Below are 11,398 nucleotides of genomic sequence, written 5' to 3'. Positions count from 1 at the left end.
AGAATATAGTCAAAGTTTAAATAAAACTTTTGCTGAGTGGAGATCTACCCTTTTAAAAATAAATCATTCAATTTGCCCCACTAGATATATTAAAAGCTCCTCGTTGGCATTGCAACAAGGGGTTAAAAAGAGAGCCCTACTGAATGAGGGCAATAAAGGTACTGTACTGAGTTCACTACTCCAGCAGGGCGGAAGCAGCCAAACAAAACTACAAATCCCAGCAGACGCCGCGCTGGCTAGCCCAAGCAATAGATAACTGGCGAGGGGGTTCTATTTATTCCTTATTCCTTTCCCGCCACTAATGCCTTCACACAGTATTTTAAAGCATTAGTCAATAGTATTTTGTTATGAAGTTAGAAACAATCATTATTTTGGTAATATTATGCTTATTTTGCAGTTATAAAGCTGTTTATGTATTCAATACCCCCTATATTCTGCGTTGCATTGGTTCCATCCGCCAGGCCCGTTCACGAAGTTTTCGTCCCGCCCTCTCGGGCTGAGCCATTCGCCCAACTAGGGGAGTCTAAATTTTGTGCAAAGACCAATTCCAGAAAAATCGCTACTAAAAGGAGCTATAATCTCAAATTTATCTGAAGACTGCTGGCTTCTAAACTTAATTTGTAAGATTTGAATAATAACTGTCCTGCTAATGGTGGTCGTCTCAGTTAATATCAACCCCTCCCCTTTCCTACCAGTCTTCTCCCCGTTTATTTCCCATGCTTGTGGCCATTCGGGTTTCTGGAAACATGCAGAATGAAGGGGGGGGGATTACTGTCGCCCCGAGGTCCAACAGCGAAATAATTCATTTAGATCTGCTTCAGTTTCTACAAGAGTAATTTTTCAGAGTAATATAGAAACAGTGGAGAGTGGGAGCAGAAAGTGAAAGGCGGGCTTGGAAGAAGTGCTGAGGGAAGACACCAATTCCCCCCACAAGCTGCGGGCCGGTAGCAGAGGCCAATGGTTATATAAGGCCCCGAGTGGTCCCCGTTGCTCAGTTGCCTGGAGTGCGTTACTAAGGAGACGGCGACGGGAAGAGGACACTGATGGTGGCGGTGGGTGCATCCGTTTGTCAGCTGTGGGAGCCCTTTAGCAGCTGTGATTCAAGTTCCCGGGGCGGGAGAGGCCTTTGCTGGGTAACTTTCCAGCGTGGCGTCCGTCAGAGCGTGAAGGCGATGAGTTGCTTCGTTGCTCAGCGAAAGCGCTGCCTCCTCAGCGGGACCTTGCAAGTCTTCTCCCGGCTCGCAAGGCACACTGCAGCGGGGGAGGCTGCATGGTGCGGCCTGTGAGTAAGGGGAGGGGGGGGAGAATAGTTGAGGGCCACTTGTTGCAAGTGTCCTCTCCTTCACCTCAACTGCCCAGCCGGAACTCTTGATGGCTCGCAGTGACTTGTGTGACCAGTACCCACCTTTGCCAGCCACAGTCGTAGGGGAAATATGTTTGTTCTTTAAGCTCCATTTTTATTTGCCCCTTCCAAAATTCACTGGTTGATATTCTGATATTGTGCTGCACAAATAATGGAGTGATTGATTTTTTTTTAGCAGAATTGCAAATAGGGGAGGGTGGCCTCCTAAGGTGTCCTTTTAACGCCCAAATATAGTTGCAGGACAGGAATATAATGCAGGCCTCTTTCAGTCTCCCGATCAAAAACCACTAGGAGGTGCACAAGATGTGTCTGGATCACCCCCTTCATTTCTTCTCGATCCCTCCCCTCAGAGCCTCACTCTCACTCACTTTATTATGTTACCAAACAGTTGCTTCTTCCCCCTGTCACCCCCACTTCCCCCAGCCCCCCCTCACCTCTGCCCTCTTGCTCTGTTGCCCAGTGTTCACTTTACATCCCCCAATCTGTCACCCCCACTTCCTTGTCCCCCAGTCTGTTGCCCCCATTCGTCCCCTCCCCAATCTGTCGCCCCCCCCACTTCCTCGTCCCCTCCCCAATCTGTCGCCCCCACTTCCTTGTCCCCTCCCCCAGTCTGTGTCCCTCACTCCCTTCACTAATCAGTCGCATCCCATTTCCCTGGCTCCTCCGCTTAGTACCCCCTCAGTTTTCTGGTCCCTACCCCTATTTCTCACCACCCATTTCCCCAGCCCCTCTCCTATCCTTCCCCTACCTACTTCCCCAGGGCCCCTCCCCCCTACCTGTTGCCCTCCACTTTGCCACCTCTTCCATCTGTCAGACCCCGCCCCCACCTGTTGAACACTTTCCAGGCTGCTCCCCATCCATCATCATCACTTCCTCCTCTGCCCTCTGTGGCCCCCACCCCCCCTCAGCCCCTCTATCCTTATCTGCATCTGTCACTCCCACCAGCCCTACCCCTACTATTACTTCCCACTGCTCTCTGGTCCCTCACCAGTCACTCTTATTGGCCCCTCCCCTTCTGTCCCTCTGTTGCCCCACCCCACTTACTCTCCCTCTTTCTTGACCATTCCCTCTGTCTCCTGGCCCTTCCCTGTTACCCCCAAACCACTGGCCCCTCTGCCCTTCATTGCACCATTAGAAATTGAGTTCTTATTTATTAGCACTTCACATCTGGGCCTTGCATCCTCGAGTTTTAAATACTGTATTGTTCTGCTCTTCATTCTGATATTTATTTACTATAGGATATTTCCCTATTTGTTATGTGCCATATGTATTGCCCACTTTGCTCTCTGACATTGTGTCTGGAAACTTCAGAATCAGGTTTAGTATCACTGGCATATGTCGTGAAATTTACTGAAGCACTTCCATTGAACTAATGAGTTATATTGTTGAGGTTCGTATGTAGGTTTGAGGTGACTGATAGAAACAATTTGTCAGATAAATGGTGGCATGATTTGGAGTTTAAAATTTAATGTGCTTTCATTTGGCAGGAAATAGTATGCGTGTTGTACTTCTAGTCTCCTTGCCCAAACTACCTAGGGAGTAGGAGGAGGAATAAACAATGTGGGAGCTTTTCTTGCAGATATTTCTGCAAGGGAGAGGTATGAGAAGAAGACGTCTTCATTTGTTGATTAGATTTTTATTTTTAGTTCATTTTTAAAGATGAGGCTTGACTTGAGAAGATGACAGTAAGCCAGCTGCTGCTGTTTAATTAAGGTGCTTCTATGCTGCAGTGGAGTAGGGAGCTTGAGGCCCAGCACTTAGAATGAGTTATGCTTCCAAACCTGGGTGGTGTCTGCTTGACAGAGAACATGTAAGGGGTGGTGCCATTGTTTTCCCAGGTCATAGTGGTTCATGGCTTGGGACAGACAGGCAGAAATTTGTTAATGACAACTCTTACTTAGTTTTAGTCTGAAACAATTTTAATGTACCTGCAATCGGGTAATTTCTGACATCCTGGGATTTATATTTAAATTATGTCTCCACTGGATGCCTGCCTACCTGTAGAGTCCAAGCTTCCATTGATCGAGATCTCAACAACTTTTCTTCATTGAAGATTAAATAACATGAAAAAAGGAACAAGTCCAAAAGAAAACTGAAGGGCTTTTTATATTTGGAAGAGGAAGTAATCTTTCTTAATGAACACTTGTTACTTTCTAATTTGTTCATGTACACAAGTGAAAGTAAAGATTCAAAGGTGACTTTTTATGATGTGTTTGTAATATATTAATGTACTCTGATCATTTTATTCCACTAAATATTGACGTACAACAGTTCATCAACTACCTTCATATTTCTGATAGTTGGCAGAAATGGATGCTGGTGGAAGGCCCCTGGAAAGTTGTTAACAGAAGCTTCAGTGAAAATTGCTTCTGAGGCATGGCACGCACAAGAATCTCCGGTGCAGAGAGATTTTACTAAATGTAAGGTCTCTTGTATTCAACCCATTGGTATTTTGACCTGGCTATGTTGCCCTTTACTGTCCTTTTTTTCCTTCGGAAAAGAGTTCCCTTAATTTGTGTCCTTGGCCTAGTGCTACATGCAGCCCTCCTTGTGAATGCATGGGAACTGGTTTGCAAACTGCAGGTTTATTGAGTATTTTCCTGATATGGTCTGTTTTGCACAGTTAGAACAGTTAACTAAGATATTTCTGTCAGAATCCTTAAGATATTGCAACACAGCCTCGAATAGCGCTGGGATTCCTGAACATTTCTTTGGCATTGGGTCAAACGTAGGCAAGGAAAGCTGCTGCTTACTGTCTCAGAAGATGAATTACTGTTTTACTGTACTAAGATAAATTGGAAGAACCACTGAATGTAGCATTGGCAGAGAGTAAGAGACTTTACAGAGTGGTTTGGTGATGCTGGGCAACTCCTGAATGAAATAAATTCAAAAGCAAAATACTGTGGATGCTAGAAATCTGTGATTACCTGAATCAAGAAACTGCCAATCTGTATGCAGCAGGTGGTGAGAAGAGAAACCAGCAATCTACATCAATCTGCATTTTACAGAAGCATTATCCACGATAGTAATGGGAGGAGTATACACCGTGCAGTTGAGTTGTAGAGACATTAAGGACAGTACCCTTTGTTTTTGGCAGTACCATTGTCCTAAATGGGAGAGATTCAGAACTGGGTAACCATGAGATGCAAAGTCCCATGGCAACAGCAGAACTGTTAATTTAATAACGTGACATGTATCACATTCTATCGAAGAAGTCAAAAGAAACCAATTGTTGTTCAGTGAAAAGTCCAGAAAAGAATGGTAGGAGCAGACACATTAAAATTGATGTTGCAGCATCTATGGTGAAAGAAACACTTTGAAGGAGAAACCAGAAACAGAATATGGGAATAGCGATAAAGGGTCTGCACTGTTTCTCATTTCCACAAATGCCACGTATTTCCAGCATTTTCTGTTCATGTTGATCAAAGCTTTTCCTTCCTGTCTCATCAATTGGTGAATAGTGGGCTATAATTAACTGTCGAATAAGATCCCAATAATTGCATGCTCAGCATCTGAGTGCTAAAGATGTGGCTGAAGCATCTGAAATGGTCTTGAGTGCAAATGGCTAAGTGGCTGATCACTTATTGTTGTAAAGAAGTCCATTGGTTCATAACAGTTTACAGCAGAACAATCCTGTCTGCTTCCTATCTCCCTGTAGTCCTCCAGTATTCTCCCTCACACGCCCAATTAGTTCCCTTTGATTCTTCTGCTGTTTATCACACTCTGAGTTTACTGTGGCCAATTCATGGACGAGCACATTTTTGGGGTGTGAGAAGAGAACCCAGAGGAAACCCGCTTGACCATGGGTAGATCGTTCAAGCTCTACGTACATGACACCCATTGCAGAATCGAGCCGAGATTCCTGGGATTCCAAGGAACAGTCCAAACTGGTAAACCAAAGTGTCACCATACAGATGCCCTGAGTTCCTTGAGGTCTTTGCTATTTATAAAACTCAGGCATCAGCCATTTTGGGTCACTTCGTGTAATACCAAGACACAACTGAAAACACTGGATATGGCAATGGTTAATGACTTGAACAGCATATGAGCTGAAGACCTGAACTCATAACTAGCCACATCTTTGACCATGCTTTTCCCAATTCATTTAAAATACTGGAATCAATCTGACAATGTGGACAATTGTTAAAGCTGGGTTAAAGCTATAAAAATCAGGACACATCCAGTCTGGCTATTTCTTACTTCGTCAGTCACCACAATGAAGGAAAGTGTTGTTAACAGAGATATTTTGTGATACATGCTTCCAGAAACCTGCTTGCTATTGTTCAGGTAAAGTTTCTACTGGAGACTGCAGGGGAAGGAATATTGCATCCACTGTTTCTACTTTTGTCCAAACTGTTCTCATGTAACAACCTGGCTGTTCTGATCTGTTCTTCCACAGACTTTCTCTTTCCCTATATCCCTCTCACTTGGCCTAGATATCATCCTGAACCATTAATTTTTTTGTGTTCATTAACACTGCCTGACTTCCTGAGTATACAGAGCAAAGTTTTTGTTTTTATCTCAGATCTCCAATATCTGTTCTTTGTATATTTTTGACACTGAAGTTAGATGCTTAACCAAAGGGTTAATAGGGCAGCTTGCCAATGGCATCTTCAATCTGTTGGCGGGGGGAATACTTTCTTAAGAAGTACATTGTAAGTGATGTATCATGATTAATTAAACGTTTCTTTAATGTGGGTTTTAAGCTAAAATTTATATTTAACAGGAGTGAAGCTACTTTTTTTGAAGAATTATAATTTACTTGAGTCAATACGCATGTATATTATATTATAAATAAGTCTGATTTTATTTAAAGTAACATTTCCTTTTCCTTTAGGTTTCCCCCGCCCCAAATCCTTGAATTTTATGTATTTTGTTCAAGACGGGACCCAAATGAGGGATTTACCAAAGGCTGTAATCTGGGGAAGTTTAATCTCTCAGCTCACCCCTGGGGAATTCCTCATTGTGCTCAGAAGCTGGCTATAATGCGAGACTTTATCAGGATCAGGTTTAATATCACCATCATATGTTGTGAAGTTTGTTGTCTTTGCAGCAGCAGCACAATGTTATACATAATAACAGAGGAAAACTGAATTGCAGTAAATATATTGTTAAACTAAATAAGTATTGCAAAGAAGAAATTTAAAAAAGTAGTGAAATAATGTTCATGGGTTCAATGTCTATTCAGAAATCCTTTGATGGAGGGAAATAAGCTGTTCCTGAATCGTTGAGTGTGTGCCTTCAGGCTTCTGTACCTCCTTAATGGCATGTGGTGAGTGATGGGGGTCCTTAATGATGGTCACTATCTTTTTAAGGCATCACTCCTTGAAGACGTCCTGGATACTACAGAAGATAGTGTCCATGATGGAGATGACTAACTTTAGCTCTGCACCTTCCTTGGATCCTGTGCAGTTTCACTTCTCCCCCAACCATACCAGATGGTGATGCAGCCAGTTAGAATGCTCTTCACAGTACATCCGAAGAAACTTGCAAGTGTTTTAGGTGACATACCAAATCTCCTCAAACTCCTAATGATATATAGCCGCTGCCGTGCCTCCTTTGTAGCTACATGGATATGCTGGGACTAGGTTAGATCCTCGGAGATTTTGACACCCAGGAACTTGAAATTACTCACTCTTTCCACTTCTGATCCCTCTGTGAGAACTTGTGTGTGTTCCCTCTTACCGTTTCAAGAAGTCCACAATCATTTCTTTGGTCTGACTGATGTTGAGTTAAAGGTTGTTGCTGGGACATCTCACTCCTGTACACCTCTAGTCTAAGGTTCTGCCAATAATGGTTATTTTGTCAACAAATGACTCTAAGCCAATTGTTTCATTGGAAGGTTGATGAGGTTATAATAGTTATCTCATTTAGGCTCAATGCATCCTAGTCATGTGACATATTGACCATTTCATTGAGGAAGTTGTCACTAGAAAAGTATTAAGTGAGTAATAATTTTTAGTTTATTAGATTTTGTTTGGAAAATATGTTTTGCACTGGTGTGATTGGGAGAAGAGAGTGGTAGAAAATTCTGGTATAAGCAAAACACTATTGCATTGAAATATAACCTGCTGCCACCATAGTAATTAAATCCAACAACTTTGCTCGTCAGACCTCATTTAAATTACAGATTTTGGAAAGAGAAAGGCAAAGACCAGCCAATGTTTTGAATGGTACTGTAAGTTGGAATTGGCATTTTCTATCTTTTCATTGCCAATATAAACAATTGCTCTGTATCTTGAAAAATTATTTTATGTTAATTGGGTTTTAAAGATCTAAAACTTTCTAAAAACACATGCTGCTAGAACCCCAGTGCCTTATAGAAGTAGCCTTGGTTGTGTTGTGACCAGAATTTATATTGGATTATATATTGTTGTAAACTTCAACATGGTCTCTAAATCTAAGACTACTACAAGATTCTGCAGATGCATTGATGATAGATACTGAAGTGCAAGTACTGGCATAACAAACCAACTCTGTCATTGTGAAATAGAGCTGTGATGTTTTCCAGATTCTTAATCTTTTTTTCCTGGAGTAACTTCAGTTGCAATTGAGCCAACTGATTTCCATGGGAATTGTATTTCTTCCAGCGCTGTCCTAATGACTACAAGACAAGCTTGTGAGTGCACAACTTGAGCATTAGAACTTGTTCACACAGCCTTTGCACTTTGGCAATCAATCTAGATGACTGAAGCACAAAGCTTGGACTTAAGGGCAGGAATGATGTGAGCGTAGACTATCCAGTGTGATAGATTAGCAGTAATTACTGACATACTGTTGACTGTTGGACCTTGTTTTGTGCTTAACTGGGCTGTATATGCAGGAGATTATTGACAGATTTTTTAAAGATTGTTTTATGATCCTTTACTGTGTTTGATAAATTGGTTATTGTACAGAGTGCGTACTGTAATCGAAGTGTGCAATTTGGAGCAAACCCCTTGCAGTAGTTTTAAAATCTTGTTATTTGTGATGTTTTTCTTTTTAACATTTTCCCCATATCTACTGCCCAGATAACTATTCCCCCAATCTAAAACTTAACCCTAAATAGTATGTATATTTGTAATTTTTTAAGGATAAAGATTAAAGCATTGTTCTGTTAAAAGTTGCCATTGGTGTTAGAGTCCATAAAATGAATAGCTTAATCATCCAAATCAGATAACATTGTACTTTTTCTTATAGCCTCATTTCTGTCTTATACATTATTCTTTCCCTCCACCCTCAACCCCATAATTGTAGCTGCACCCATGGAGAAGGGGCAGTGTGATCCATATGGGAACCAACATGTATTCTACCTTTTCTATGGCCTTTGGAAGCAGCCTGAATGGTATATGTTTAAATTAATCTCTTGATTAGCTCTGGCAACTCTCAGTGATATGCTGTGGCAATTGACCTAAATTGATTTGCTGATGGTGAGATAATTACTTCATTTCTGACTCCAGGATTTTCTGGACATTTGTCTCTGTCTAGAAGCTTGGTAGATGGGAGATTAGAGTTTTTAAATTTTCTTTTCACTTGTAAAATAATAAAAACAAGCTGTGCACATTTGACTTCCAATGTAGAGGGATGATGGGAAGAAAAATGTCACAATAAATAGATTTTAAAATAATATTGGAAACGTTGTGGCTAAAATCACTCAGATTATATTATTGGTGCAGTTCAGCTGCAGAAACAAAAGAATGCTTTGTATTTTTTCACCTTTTCTGCCCATTAACTCATAGTTGTTTACATATTAGCTGGCACGTGGTATATATGATGCATTGAATAGGAATTCAGCAAGTGTGTCAAAAATCTTCTCAATCAGAGAATTGGTCCAGCATTCAGTTCATTGTCTGGCTGCAAGACTAATCTAGTCTGTCTCTTCAAAAAACTGAAGATGCTGGAAATCTGAAATAAGAAAATGGAAATTGTGCAGCATTTTGGAATGAGGAAGAAGTGAATAATTTTGTTTTGGATTATCTTCCACCAGAACTGGTTGAGTTCAGAAGATGAGGTACCCTTTCCTGAGCTTACATTATGCTTCACTGGAGTAATGTAGGTGCCTAAAGACAAGGAGGTCAGTATGTTGATCAGCGTTTTTCCGACATGCCCTGCAATTGTTGTTTGCTCCAAGTGTTACTCTGTTTGCTTTGGAAAGCTCAGACTGAATCTGCTTCCACCACCCTTTAAGGCAATGCATTCCTGATCATGGCAACTCTTCGCATGTTTAAAATTTTTTTTTCTTGGAATCACCCCTGTTTCTTCTGCCAGTTGCTTAAAATCTGTCTTCTGGTCCTTGGGTTGTTTGCCTGGGTATAGTTTCTCTTCTTTCATTCTCTCTGGGCCTTAATTATCTGAATGCTTGTACAAAATTACTTCTCAATTCTTGAAGAACAATGCTATAACAAAAGCAAAATACTAGATGTTCTCAGCAGATAGATGCATCTCTGGGAAGATGAACCAAGTCAGCATTTCCAGTCAGAGAACCTATATCTGAGTATTTCCAGGATTTTCTATTTTTGTTTCAGATTTCCAGCATCTATGTTCTACTTTTGATTTTTATGCAAAATTTTGCATTCAATTTATCCATGTAATTGAAGTCCCTTATCCTAAGGACATTTCCACTTTGATTATGTTTCCGTGCTGTAATTGTTATATGGTTAACCAAGCTAGCAAGAAACATGCATAGAATCCATGAAGGGGAGGTTAGTTTCTGTGATGAGCTGAGCTGTATCCACAGCTCTGAAGTTCCTTGTGGTCACGGGCAGAACAGTTGCCATTCCAAGCCATGAGATATCTGAATAAGATGCTTTCTACGTATGGTGCATTGACAAAAATTATTGAAGGTCAAAGGGAACATGCCAAAGTTCTTTAGCCTTTCTCCTGAGGTGCTAGTGAGCTTTCTTGGCTCTGGTGTCCATGTTGTTGGACCAAGACACCCAGGATCTTGGAATCTGAATCTCTCAGCCCTCTCAAACTGTGCACCATTCATGTAAACAGGATGTGCATATGCAAGACTCTCCCCACTCCTCCCTGAAGAGCAGTTCTTTTGGTTTGCTGACATTGAGGGATAGATTGTTTTCATGACACCCTCTCTCTCCCCCCTCCCCCTCCCCCCTTCATGTACTCCAACTCATTGTTATTTCAGATATGGCCCACAACGGTGGTATCGTCTGTAAATTTGTAGTCGGAGTTAGAGCAGAATGTAGCTGTGTAGTCATGAGCGTATAGGATGATTTCAGCTTTGTGGGACACCAGTGTTGAGGATAATCATGGTGGAAATGTTGTGCCTACCCTTAATGATTACAGTCAAGGATCCATTTGCAAAAGGAGGTGTTGACTCCCAGCTGTATGGGTTTGGAGACGTTTGCTTGAAACTATAGTATTGAAGGCAATTCAGTAAACAATGGTTTGACATAGGTGTCTTTCCAGTCCAGATGCTCCAGAGATGAGTATAGGGCCATAGAACTGTTTCTGTGGTGGATGATTACAATAGGTCAAGCTTGTCTGGGAGGCTGGAGTTGATGCCATGATCAGCCTCACAAAGCACTTCATGGTAGTGAATGTCAGAGCTTCTGGTTGATGGTCCTTATGGCGTGTTACTGTTTTTTTTAAAGAGCCAGGATGATAGTAGTCATTTTAATGCAGGTCAGAACCTCACATTGAAGTAGGGAATGTTAGAATATCCGCACTCGTCACCTCCAGCTCATCTGCATGGGATCTAAGCATATGGCCAAGGACGTTATCCAGTCCAGGTTTTTTCAGTGGTTTTACACTCCAGAAGACTGATCTTGCATCCGCAATGGTGACTGTGGGTCCAGTGCATCATTGCTGTAAGTTTGGGTGGTATTATTCCAATTCCCTTCTGCAAACTGTGCATAGATTGAGATAAGTTCACCAAGAAGAGGTTTGCTGTTGTCAGCAATTTGATTCTTCATGTTGCAAGACTTTCAATTTGGCCGGAAGTAATTGATTAGTAGGCCAAACCATTTTAGCAGCCATTGTAGATTCATAAGGACAGTGCTTTAGCTGGGTTGCACCTCAAGGGAGGCGAGTTTT

General features: G+C 41.7%; 1 protein-coding gene across 3 annotated transcripts in view; it reads left to right on the top strand.

Annotated features, from left to right (window-relative positions):
* The first annotated feature begins 943 nt into the window (after positions 1–943).
* fam53c (family with sequence similarity 53 member C) overlaps positions 944–11,398 on the top strand; it is a 96,360-nt gene continuing 85,905 nt past the window's right edge. For 2 of the 3 annotated variants that reach the window (XM_059990048.1, XM_059990050.1), the window contains exon 1: positions 999–1,052. The gene's annotated coding sequence lies outside the window, so the exon portion shown is untranslated. Of the gene's footprint in view, positions 1,053–11,398 lie in introns of all 3 variants that reach the window. The other variant, XM_059990049.1, reaches the window with a different exon arrangement.

The sequence above is a fragment of the Hypanus sabinus genome, chromosome 15, assembly GCF_030144855.1.
Source record: "Hypanus sabinus isolate sHypSab1 chromosome 15, sHypSab1.hap1, whole genome shotgun sequence".
Taxonomy (NCBI): domain Eukaryota; kingdom Metazoa; phylum Chordata; class Chondrichthyes; order Myliobatiformes; family Dasyatidae; genus Hypanus; species Hypanus sabinus.
Note: the sequence above shows the minus strand (reverse complement) of the source record. Positions and strands in the feature narration are given on the sequence as shown.